Here is a 12,913-nt window from a genome sequence, read left to right as displayed (position 1 = left end):
ATAATAACTATTCTACACAGAGCCATGCAAGGTAGCTCTGTGTGGCATAGTAAATCTCATTTAAGGATGTGCAACGCCCTCGCATCACCTTCCGTGACAATGCATGCTCTTAGTACATTTGTGCCCTTAATCGCACCAGGTATCTACAGCACGGCAGATGTCGCCACAGCGCTCATCAACCTGACTGCATCCACCCATGCCTCAACACACCGCTGAGCTCACCCTAGCTGCTTGCCTGAATTCCTCCACCACACTGCTCACCTCAACCTCTCTCAACCGCAGAGCACGTCACCAGAACAGGCATCTCCTTTGCTCACCTCAACCTCACCACATACCTGTATACTTCCACTGCACTGTTCAGTTTTTCCTATCTCACCCTGACTACACCACAACAGACACCTCCCAGCATGCTTACCACCACCGGTCAACTCCACCACCCCACAAGTGTACCACTAATACACTTCCACCAAATTTCTCGCCTCCAATCCCGAAGTCAATTCATTCAGGCCAACAGCACCAGAATGGCTACCTCTGGGAACCTGTCCATCTCCTCCTGACGGACAGCCGCCATCGATATAACCACTCCTCTTGAGCAGTTGGCATCTGTACCATTCGCCCATAGTAGCACCGGACAGTTATGGTAACTCTTATGTACCTAATTGGTCCCAATGTTGGACCAGAGAAATCATACAACCATTTGGTTTAGAATCAATACCTCATTGTGACTATTTGTCTTTTCACATTTGGTGATTTTTTAATAAGCATGGGCGGAAAATCCGTTCCGCTCGTGGATTTTGCGGATTTTCGGTAAATTCGCAATCCGCAAGATTCGCGAATTTCCCGTAAAATCCGCGAGCGGAACCGATTGGGTCAAAAGTTCAAGCTGACTTTTGTAACTCTTTTAGAATGGCGCCGGCAAGCTGCCAGAGCCATTCTAAAATAGTTACAAAAGACAGCTTCAACAGGAAGCTCTAATAGATAAAGTAAAGCAGGTGCTGCTCAAATTCAGTTACACAATCATTAATCACCCCAAACTTGGGGTGATTAATGATTGTGTAACTTAGTTTGACCTTCAACTCCAGCACCTGCTTTACTTTATCTATTAGTGCTTCCTGTTGAAGCTATTTGCAGCTATTTTAGAATGGCGCTGGCAGCTTGCCGGCGCCATTCTAAGAGGGGCTGATGGCAGAAGGGCACAAAAGTGGGACAGAGGGCAGAAGGGGACAAAAAATGAGTGGGGCAGAGGGCAGAAGGGCACAGAAACGAGTGGTACAGAGGGCAGATGGGCATAAAAAACGAGAGGGTGGAAGTGATTAACCAGCAAAAAAAAAAAACTGCGAAAACGCAAAGCGCCTCGCGAACACCCGCGAACACGCAAAGTGCCCCGCAAACACCCACGATCTCACAAAAATAAAAAAATTTGCGCAAATTTGCGAATTTTGCAGATTGCGAATTTGCAAATCCGCAAATTCGCGGATTGCGAATTCACAAAATTCACCCATGCTTATTTTTTAATTTGACAGCTGCTGCACTTCACAGATCCTGATGAAAGCCGTGATACTTTTTTAGATTATCACGGCTGAAACATGTTGATCTAGCTAATAAAGCCTTTATAGTTTTGATAGTCTCATTCACAGCTTTTTAATCCTGTCACAGGGGAGCTTAATGAAGTCTATCGCTCTACCTGTAGGCAGTTTTAGATTCACTCACTTATTCAGCACTGCAATATTTTTACACACACCCCACGCTCACATAGGATTTTTAGGACAACCCATGTGCCATAAAATAAAACATCCCTGAGCTCCTTCTTCGTAGAGAGGAGGTTATAGCCCGTGCCGTGACTAGGTCCCGACACGAGGAGGCACCCCTATGATGAAGCATGACACCTCCGGGTGTGTGAGGGGAGTCGTCCTTAAAAAGGGATCCTCCCATTTGACTTCTATTAGTTGAATATTGTGGTTCACAATCTTTCTTGACTGCCTCTCTTGGACACGTGGGTTCTTTGTGTTTTCAACCTGTCCATCTCCACAATCTGCTCATCCTCTCTATACTGAAGAGCTGACTACGGCTACATGGGGAGAGCAAGTGCTGCAAAGGCCCATGCAGAAGAGAAAGTAGGAGGACAGAATATTTATGAGGAAATAAAAGGAGTAGAGAGTGGTGTACCAACAAATTGAGGCTTCGATTTACTAAGCCATTGCGTTGTCGTTCAGCGCGGAAGGCAGCACAAAGGCTTATGTAAGATTTACAACGCAACACAAGGGAGGATTTGTGCCACCTTGAGTAACTTTGTGAAGACATGTACCTCAATGCAGCGGCTTGCAATGTTTTTGCGTCACATTTCATTAGTGGTAGGTGTTCCATGGGTGAAGCATGGGCATTCCTGTCCAGGCACCTGTGGACTTAGACACAAACCCAGATTTACTGAAATAAGCTCAAAGCGGGAGTGGCAGCCTGTGCACAGAGAGGAAACTAGGGAGACTAACTCTCCCGGGGGGGGAGAAGAAGTTGACCACCATGAATGGGGGAATATGGCAGTGATAATTTTGGGGAGGAGTGACATTACTGCCTGAGGGGGGATGTGGGGTGACAGTCAACTCAAGTTGAGAAAAGGGGTGACTGCCCTAAGGATAAAAGTTGAGATGACCATGGAAAAATAATGGTGTTATATTGAAGCTCCCGACCAGATATATAGGATGTGAATGAGTAGGACATCGCCAAAACTTGAAAAAAGTACTTGTGGTGAAGAAGCACATAGTTAAGGCTGCCACTAGTACATGTGAAATATTGACAAAAGAGTACATTAGCTTTAAAGCACCAGTGATAACGGCACAAGCAAACGCCTAAATACATCCAGTGAATAGTGTAGACTCACACCAAAAAAACCAAATACATTCAATGTTGTACCACCATGACAACATTCCACTTCAACAAAAATCAATGAAGCACTATTATGAAAGAAACGTGATGCCCTGTTACAAAGAACGCAGAATAGAAAATTAACCACCGAGCTGGTGGTGGCATCTGCAATCAATGATATACGTATAGTAGTGGATAGAGTGACAGGAGATCTAATTTTGGCGGCCCTCTCCACCGCCTTTGATACCGTTGATCATTCCACACTTTAATACTTGAGGGACATGGGGATCCGGAGCACAATCCTTTTTTGGATCAAATTCTGTCTAGTTCCCAGACATCAGCCTATCCAGTTAGAGAGTTCCTGCTCACCATCCAAGCCTTTACTTTGGGATCGGCGGGGGAGCGACAGGGCACAAATATTTACCCTTTGCATTTTAGTTTCTTACACATGGCATTTTTATTGCAAGAATTCTGCATAAAATGTTATTTCCAGGGAAACAACACACAGTTTATCTGCCATCTGGGTGCCAATCCAGATGACAACTCCCCCGATGTGCCATCCTTGTTAGATCTTAGCCACAACTGGATGAAATTGACTTTTCAAAACTTGATCCCAGTAAGGCTGAGATATTACCAATCCTCAGTAAAATAGACAGATGGGAGCCAACCCTTCGGCCACATGTCAAGGACCAATACCCAATACCCATGAACAGTGTCCCAAATCTTGACATCATATTAGTCTCTAACTTCTCCTTGGAATCCAAGACTTCACCAAATGTTGTATTTTTTCAAGTCAAATAACTTAAGAAGGAGCTTCCCATTCCTCGCCCTCCCTCCCATGAAGTGACCGCGCTCAACTCAATTATGCGGCCACAATAGGATTTTGGGAATCCTGAGTATTTGAGCTTCCCAAATAAAAACCTTGATCAAATCCAAAAACTGCAAAATGAAGGACTTTATTTGGTTTTTAAACTTAAAAAAAAATCTAACCCCATGACTTTTTACCATGAACAACTCCACTGGCTGTCAGTAAGAAAAACTTATAACCTTCAAAGGTCGTACCCCTGATGCATAAAACATACAAGGGTTCTATGGCCTCCTTTTCTGACAGATTTGAGAAATGCTCACCTTCTTGGGTGCTGAGATCCTCAGCGTTGCCCATTTTGTGCATCCCTACTTTTGAACTATCTAAATGGGAAGGAAGATCGCTCAGCATTTTAGGCCCCTCTCTCTGGAATCCACTCCGCTTCATGTCAGTTCTGAGCCAGATCTCCGCGAGTTCTGCAACTCTTCAAAAACATGGCTCTTCTCCACCTAGCGAGAGTGTCAAGTAAACCAGAGTCCCCGGATGGTGTTTTAGCTCAAGGAGACTCTGTAAATGAGGGGGAATATCCTTTACAACAAATGTTTTACAACGAGGTACCATTACCACGCAAGTTTTACAACGAAAGTCGTTACAACAACTTTCGCTGGAGGGCGCTCTAGGATAGGGAATAGTTTAATTTACTATCCAACACCTTCCCTACTATCCAGGGGGACTGGAGTTGGAATAGTAAATTAAACTATTCACTATCCAGCGCCCCCCAACGCAAGTCATTGTAACGACTTACGTTGTAAATCCTGCGTCGTAACGGTACGCGTTGTAAAAGCACGCGTTGTACCATCATACATCCGTAAATGAAACTTGAAACTTGAGTGTAAGCTCACTCTTCAAATAACCATTAAAAAATCACCCCATCACACCAGAGTGCCACTAACAGAAACACCCCAAAACTAGAAGGAGGCATGCAGCATGGGTGGGCACACTTGCCAACCATTGTGCCCACTGAAGCTTGTAACTGACACATGCTGCTTCCCAGCATAAAGAATGCCACAATAACAGTCACCAAGCACAGCAGACACACTTCCCAAAACATCAATCGTTTTTTGAAGTTTTTCAGACTTGGGACAAAAGAACACCAGAATAGACATGAGATCGGTACCAAACTTATTGAAGGGGAAGGGGACAATCACGGGACCCAGCAAAATAGTTAGGAATCCCAAGGCCAGCACCTGCCTGACCTCCCCAAAGGACGCCCCACACATATGTGCGCAGCAGACTGTGGAGATTACGGCCAACTTGGACCAGTTGACTGCAGGAAATCTTCTAGATATGCCTAGAGGTGGCTTAAGCACCTACTCTAGATGTTTGAGACTTGTAGGTTTTAATTCACACCCCAATGTACATCAGTGGCTCTCATCTTTATGCACATCCTAGCACTGCCTAGAAACAGGAGAGACCCCACTGGGGAGTCTGGTCAGTATCTCTTTGATTTTAGATCCCATTGATCAGCCAGTGCGTCTCATTGGACCTGGCTGTTTTCAGTACACACCACATAGGGCGGTCGACTTCGAGACCAAGGAAGTGTGTTCGAGTCTTGGCAATGACGCTGAACATCCTGTGATTCTGGGCAAATCACTTAATCTCCCTGTGCCTTGCAAAAAAAATGAATGTGACCTCATGTAATGCAACTGGTGCTATGTGAAGCGCTCTGATACCCGATTCTGGTCAGGTTCGCGCTATATAAAACTTAAAAAGAAAAAAAAATTACCAGCAGATCCAGTTCATTGTATTCTTTTCAGACTGGGAGAAAGATGTCTGACCAGGACAGGCAGTGAAGCTGCATCTACCCAACACTGGAACTGAGCTTGAGGCACTGGAGCTTCTCTGCTCCCAAGCCTAGGGTGGAGAGATTCAACCCTGACCAGGACACAAAGACCAAGCAGTAGTTGACCGAACCCTGCCAGGAACATCACTCACGAAGGGAGATATCCAGGTGCAATGAAGATCCTGGCCCCCTACTTACCTTTCACGCAGGCCTCAGGGTGTCTTTCCATTGGCCGAGGCTGGTTCCCCTAGTCTGGACCGGTGCCAATGCAGGGTCCTGGAGATATTACACGGTAAGGAGAGGTCAACCACCTCCTTAAATCAATATCCTCACATATAGTGGGTTCAGTGGGTGCTTTAGGCCCTTGTGGGCCCCTTGGCCTCCTGGACATTTTAACCATGACCTATCATTGACAAGAAATGTGCCCCTAAAGATAGAAACCCCTGGGAGACCTACTGTGGTGCCAAACTATTTGAAGGGTCAATAGTTCTTGTGTTCAACTGGTCTCCTGTTAAACTGGTCTGGTGCCCCCTAGCACTCAACATTGGACCCTCAGTGGCCCAGTTCACTGGACACTGTACCTTTCACTTTCACACACTTTTTGCCCCCCCTAAAACCATCATTTGTTTGTGGCTGGGAACCACAGTTCACATATAAATTGTGCTTTTAGGGAGTTGAATTTTTTTTATGCTTTGTGAATATTTTGACAGATTAGCAGCAGTCCGGGCTCAAACCCACTGAGTTGAGTCCCCTTTTCCACAGTGTTTCTGTGAAACTAGGCTGAAGAATAGACATATCAAAACACCATTTATATATTCAAGGAGGAAGGGTGAGCCAATCAGCATCAGGTCTCCCAGATGCATTGTGGAAGTTGCAGTTTAAAACTTAAAAGCGTGTCAAGCATGTGATGACACAGTCACTGCGCATAACTCTGGACTTGTCTCTCTGGATCCACGCCCATCATCAGCAGAGAATAACACGTCTGTTTGGGGCGATCAAAGGCTGTTCACAGTCTCTCAGGCTAAGTACCACACAAGGGCGCAGGTGCATCCCACAGGCTTGTCCGGCCAATAGCTTCAGGAGGAACACAACAACCAAGGAGGGAGGGAAACAGACTGCTTGGCCTTGTGCAGCACCCATCCTACCCAATGCATTGTGGTAGATGCAGTTCAAGATTACAGTCACTTTAAATAACTCATGCGTAATAGTATTTACCCTGTATTGTCACTGGCATTGATTGTGACTCTGGACAAGTGGTTCTGGGTTCTTGTCCGTCACCCTTGATGCACTGCAGCATTCTCCCTGGCATCTTTGCCTGGCACTGTAAACAAGCCCCAGTAGTTTGACCGAGGCTTGAATTCTGGTGACCATCTTCATGAAGAGCAGTAGAGGTGCAGCATGGGGGGGCACTGGAAGGAATGATTGGATCAGGGAGATTCTGGAACACCTACCACTCTCCAGAGACTAGAGATGGCCAAGATGATCTTTCTCTCTCCATGTTACACAGATTGCCCTCTTCCCCCTGAGGCCAGACACCTTCAAGGCTCTGGATCTGCTCTTGATCTCACTAGCATGGGCAGGAAAGAGTAGCGGTGTGAGTCCAAACTCACTAAAATTAAACCTCAAAGAGAGGTGTCTCCGCCTGCCACACATGGAGCTGTATCATGCAGCCTCACAACTGCAACGAGTCGTGAGCTGGACAGAGGAGGGGGACAACTGGGAGGAATTACTTGTGGAGGGTCAATAGTGGGGCTGCTTAGGCTGGAGAGAGTGACCCCAGCTCACTACTCACATAAATTAGCACAAACCTGATGGCAGTGGCCTGGGAAATGGCAGCGACAAGAGTACTGGGATGGCCCAGGTTTGCAGGAACACCGGAGATCCGGTCATTCTAACTATTAATATCAGTGAGCACTTAGAGGGAAGAGGAATACACAACCTTAGGTGACATTTATCTAGATGGCTTGTTCGTTACGTTTGCAGAGGCACAGGTATCATTCGAAGTTGGACCGGGCCAATTCTTTCAATATGCCAAACTTGCCGAAACAGTCAGAGCCATATGAATGGGACTTCCAGTGGCTCCCGACTCATCTCTCGCACTGGAAGCCATATTGGATTCTGGAAGAGGGCTCAGATCAGGGACCCAATAATACAAAGCCTTAAAGGCAGATATAAGGAAATCCCCTTTGAAAGTGGGAAGGACATTGCAAACAGGCATTCTTGAACCTATTACAGGCATGGCATGGGAAAAGGCTGGTGCCCAAGTTAAAGAAGTGTCAGCAAATGCCAGATTTCAATTGACACAATTCAATTGTTTGCAACACATTTATGACACAGTTGAGGATAAGTAAGATTGACCCTGTACGGTCATCAGCTTGTTGGAGATGTGGGGACGGGGGAGATACATTTATTCACATGACTTGGTCTTGTCAGGTTGTGCAGGTGTTTTGAAACAAGGTGACACACATTACATGCTATAACTGGTACTCCACATCCACATACAATCGAGCAATGGCTGCTCAATATTACACGGAACTCCAAAAAGGGAAAAATTAAACATACATTTGAAACCTTAGGAATGCTCTTGGCAAGGAGATGAAATAGGTATAGGTTAGATGTGGTCTGAGGCCAATCCCTTAGAAGTAGGATGAGGATTCTCACTAAATGGGCTCTACTCAATGGGGTGAGAAATGAATCAGGGACACCCAAACAGATGAGGGTGCAAAAGAAGCCACAGGGGAATGGGAAGACATGACAGGTGGGCTAGCAGATTCTTGACTGAGTAGTGACACTTTGCGTGACTAAGAGATTTCCACACTGGACGCAACCGCACAGGGTATCAGAAAGGTCTACACTGGCGGTTCTTAACCTTTTGACTTATGTGGACCCCCACTGAATCATTACTGGAATCCGAGGACCACCACTGAGTCATTATTGGAAGCTGGAGACACCCGGCCTGAGCAATTTCTATGATTTGAACCACAAAACATACTCAAAAATAGAAAAATAAATACACTAGAAACAAATGCTCAAATATTGAAAACTGTACTTTAATTGGCAATCAAATATAGAAATATTTCATATTTTTTATTTATTTGTATATACTTTATTAATATTAATGTATTCATTATTTAATTTTAATTTTGTAACACAATTGTAATTGTGTAACACAGTCGCGGGCTCCTCTGAGAAGGCCCTCTGGTCTACACTTGAATGGGTTATGGAGACTTGTCAGGGTGAAATACATGGTGGCAAGATGCACTCCTTTGTACTCCTTTGTTTTTAAACTTATGTTCATTGTCTTGTGTACTCTCCAATTTCAACTTTGTTGGCGTGCTCGCTCTCTCCGCGCTCCTCCCACTATGCGCTGCAATCTAGTAAGAACACGTGGGTACCACTTTATGATACCCGTAAAGCTGCACAGCCTATTAGAATGAGTCCAATGAATTAAATTCTCTGTCAACGCTTCATTTAATCCACAATTTTATCCATCATATTCTTCTTTTAATCTCTTAAATTTTCTTCAATCCATTATATTCATTATCGTTTTTGTTTCATGCTGGTCAATAAAACACAGGAAAGTGATGTTTCCATATGCCACGCTTTTATTAAGATCACCCAATGCATTTCGGGAAAAAATCCCTTCTTCAGGGGTTTCTAAGGTGCAAAAAGATTAATCATCATTAGTTCCATAATACTACTCACAATGCAATAAACATAATAACTGCTGAATTTCACAGTCTTCAAACTTTACGCACATATTTCTTACAATGTCTGTTACACATGTATGGCCAAGCGCTGCTTATACCGAGTTATAAGGAAATCCCCTATGAAAGTGGGAAGGACATTGCAAACAGGCAGTCGTGAACCTATTACAGGCATGGCATGGGAAAAGGCTGGTGTCCAAGTTAAAGAAGTGTCAGCAAATACCAGATTTAAATTGACACAATTCAATTGTTTGCAACACACATTTATGACACAGTTGAGGATAAGTAAGATTTACCCTGTACGGCCATCAGCTTGTTGGAGATGTAGGGACGAGGGAGATACATTTATTCACATGACTTGGTCTTGTCAGGTTGTGCAGGTGTTTGAAACACAGTGACACACGTTACATGCTATAACTGGTGCTCCACATCTACATACAATCGAGCAATGGCTGCTCAATATTACACGGAACTCCAAAAAGGGAAAAATTAAACATACATTTGAAACCTTAAGATTACTCATGGCAAGGAGAGGAAATAGCGATAGGTTGGATGTGGTCTGAGGGCCATCCCTTAGAAGTAGGATGAGGATTCTCACTAAATGGGCTCTACTTAATGGGGTGAGAAATGAATCAGGGACGCAAGAACAGATGAGGGTGCAGAAGAAGCCACAGGGGAATGGGAAGACATGACAGGTGGGCTAGCAGATTCTTGACCGAGTAGTGACACCTTGCGTGACTAAGAGATTTCCACACTGGACACAACCGCACAGGGTATCAGAAAGGTCTACACTGGCGGTTCCTAACCTTTTGACTTATGTGGACCCCCACTGAATCATTACTAGAATCCGAGGACCACCATTGAGCCATTATTGGAAGCTGGGGACACCCGGCCTGAGCAATTTCTATGATTTCAGCCACAAAACATACTCAAAAATAGAAAAATAAATCCACTAGAAACAAATGCTCAAATATTGAAAACTGTACTTTAATTGGCAATCAAATATAGAAATATTTCATATTTTTTATTTATTTGTATATACTTTATTAATATTAATGTATTCATTATTTAATTTTAATTTTGTAACACAATTGTAATTGTGTAACACAGTTGCGGACTCCCCTGAGAAGGCCCTCTGGTCTACACTTGAATGGGTTATGGAGACTTGTCAGGGTCCCCAGATAGCTATTTCTGGGTAACCTCACCAGAGTCAGAGACAAGACAGACAATAGAAAAAGATGTTAGTATGTTGGGTCAACACAATAGCAAACGCTTCCGAGGTCCTTTTGAGCGAACATCTGCCACCAGAACAAGGGCCTGTGAAGGATATCGGACAGGCGACGACAGAGATGGAGGACAAAGAGCAGTAGCATTGTTAAGCAGGAAGGGACCGTACTAGCAAGAGTATTAATGAGGCTTTGGCCACATTAGTAGTAACATCCCCCAGGGTACGGGGCCAGTGGTACCACCAGATACACCTTCAGTAAGCATCTGCAGATGGCCTATATTTTTGTTGTATGCAAAGCAATAAAAAAGATTAAAAAAGGTTTGACCATTTCTTAGAAAATGGAAGTACAATATTTTCTCAAATTATTCTAAATTATTTTATATTTTATTTAAAAGTACAGTCTTTGCAGTGTTTGTGTTCTAAAGGTGCTTCGATGGGCTATCTCCTCCCCACGAGGTGTGCCAGGCTGACATGGCTGCCTTCTCTACTGGGATCCAAAAGCTTCTATTGCATGTTAATCACTGGGAGATGCTTCTCTAGACTCTGTGTCACCTTCGTGCAGCAGCAGGTCAGGCAACGCATAGGACTGGTCAAGGTGGGCGTGCAAGGAGATCTTTTTGTGGACTGTTTCCGAGGGAATGATGTCATTGAGTTGGGCGTGGCGGATGCTGTCCTGGACACACGCCCGGAGCAGTCTAATGATGAAACTCTTACGATGGAGACTCACGAGATGGACCTAGGAGGAGTGGATCCCTGAGAGCCCCACAAGATCCAATTATTTTATTGTCTTCCCAAGAGAAGAACTTGCGTTGAGGGTGGAACCTCTGGTGGACACCCAGTGGACACTCAACAAGAACTTCCGACTGCTTTGGACCATTATCGTGAGCCCAGTGAGATTAACACATATATCAGCAAATATGTATGCAAACATTTTGAGAATGATTTATTATCTAACATAGAATAGCTGTACTAGTAGATTACTTAAATCTCTTTTACGATTTTGGCACTTGAGACCTAGGGCCACATGAATGACCATTTCATTTTGCGACTTGCAAATTGAATATGAAAAGTCCTAATGTGTCTCAGACACATTTAGTGATTCCCAATGGGGTCGCAGTTTACCTACCTCTTTAATAATCACGTGGACGGTCGCAATTTGCTACCCATTGGGAATGGCCTGTAACCACAGGGATGGTGGCCTGTTGGGGCCAGCAGACTACAATGTTTGTGATTGCTTTTTACTTAATATATTAGCAACAGTGGTTCAGGAAAACATTTACATGGAATAAATTGTGTTTAATCACTGAAACAAGTGTACATAAAATATATATGAACTATAAATGAAGCATACCCAGAGACAAAGATTTTTCTTCAAAATGACTTTGTGTTATTGAAATAACTTATTATAAAACACAAAAAATAAAAACATATAACATGGTGCTCATGGGTTTAAACGTAATAAACATATAAGCAACACAAATTACAGTATATACAACCAATCACAATGGCAGAGGAATAATAAACAAATTTGCCTGATATATCACAAGATCAACAACACAGTGACGGCTTCCTCTTTAGTTGCCATAGGGAATGTCAACAGCGTTTCGACCTAATTACTAAGAAGGTCATCATCAGGACACAAGATAAACATTTTGAAAGCAACCATCAGAACAGAATCAATGGTGAATGAATTAATCACATCAGAGTTATCAAGAATTCTACAGAAGAAAGAGCCTTGCCAAAATTATACAGCTCAAAAGATTTAATAAATTAAGTCAGGAATTAAGTCTCTGGTATAATCCAATAATTCATGAGACTGCATCCAAAAGAACACGTCCGAATTGAGTGTAGAGATTCACAATGGAAATTCACTGAAAGTAGAACAAGTTTCCATAACAGATCACGGTACTCTCCGTCCACCAAATAAAGCATTTTTTTATATGTAGCCTGCTTTTCTTAAAAGAAAACGGGATGCATTAAAAAAATTAAAATGTAAAGTTGCCTTTTCATTTTTTTAAGAATAGGCGATGCTCCGTGGGACCAGTGCCTGCTCTTAAAAAATGTTTTTGCTACCATTCACAAAGGGGAAGTGGGGACCCCTTTCCTGTTTGTGACTGGCTTGCCACCTACTTGAAGTAGACGGTAAACTGCAATTGTTTTGTGACCGTATTCTAGTCGCTCAACAATCATACATGCCCCTGTGACTCACAAACCCTATTGTGCAAGTCAGTAATATGTTATCGACTCGCAAAATAGGGTTGGTACATGGCAAAAGTTGTTTAAGCGGTCACAAACTGTCCGAAACTCCATTAGCGACCATTAAAAATGGTCGTACATGTGCCCCAAAATCATTTAACCTTTTGTCTAGAAAGTTAGAAATATTTCTTATGCAACATCAGAAAGATTTAACAGAAGATTGTGTTTATTTTGCAAATCTGCTCTATTGAGCATAGTGTACTAACACACCTTCT

The sequence above is a fragment of the Lissotriton vulgaris genome, chromosome 7 (assembly GCF_964263255.1).
Source record: "Lissotriton vulgaris chromosome 7, aLisVul1.2, whole genome shotgun sequence".
Taxonomy (NCBI): domain Eukaryota; kingdom Metazoa; phylum Chordata; class Amphibia; order Caudata; family Salamandridae; genus Lissotriton; species Lissotriton vulgaris.
Note: the sequence above shows the minus strand (reverse complement) of the source record.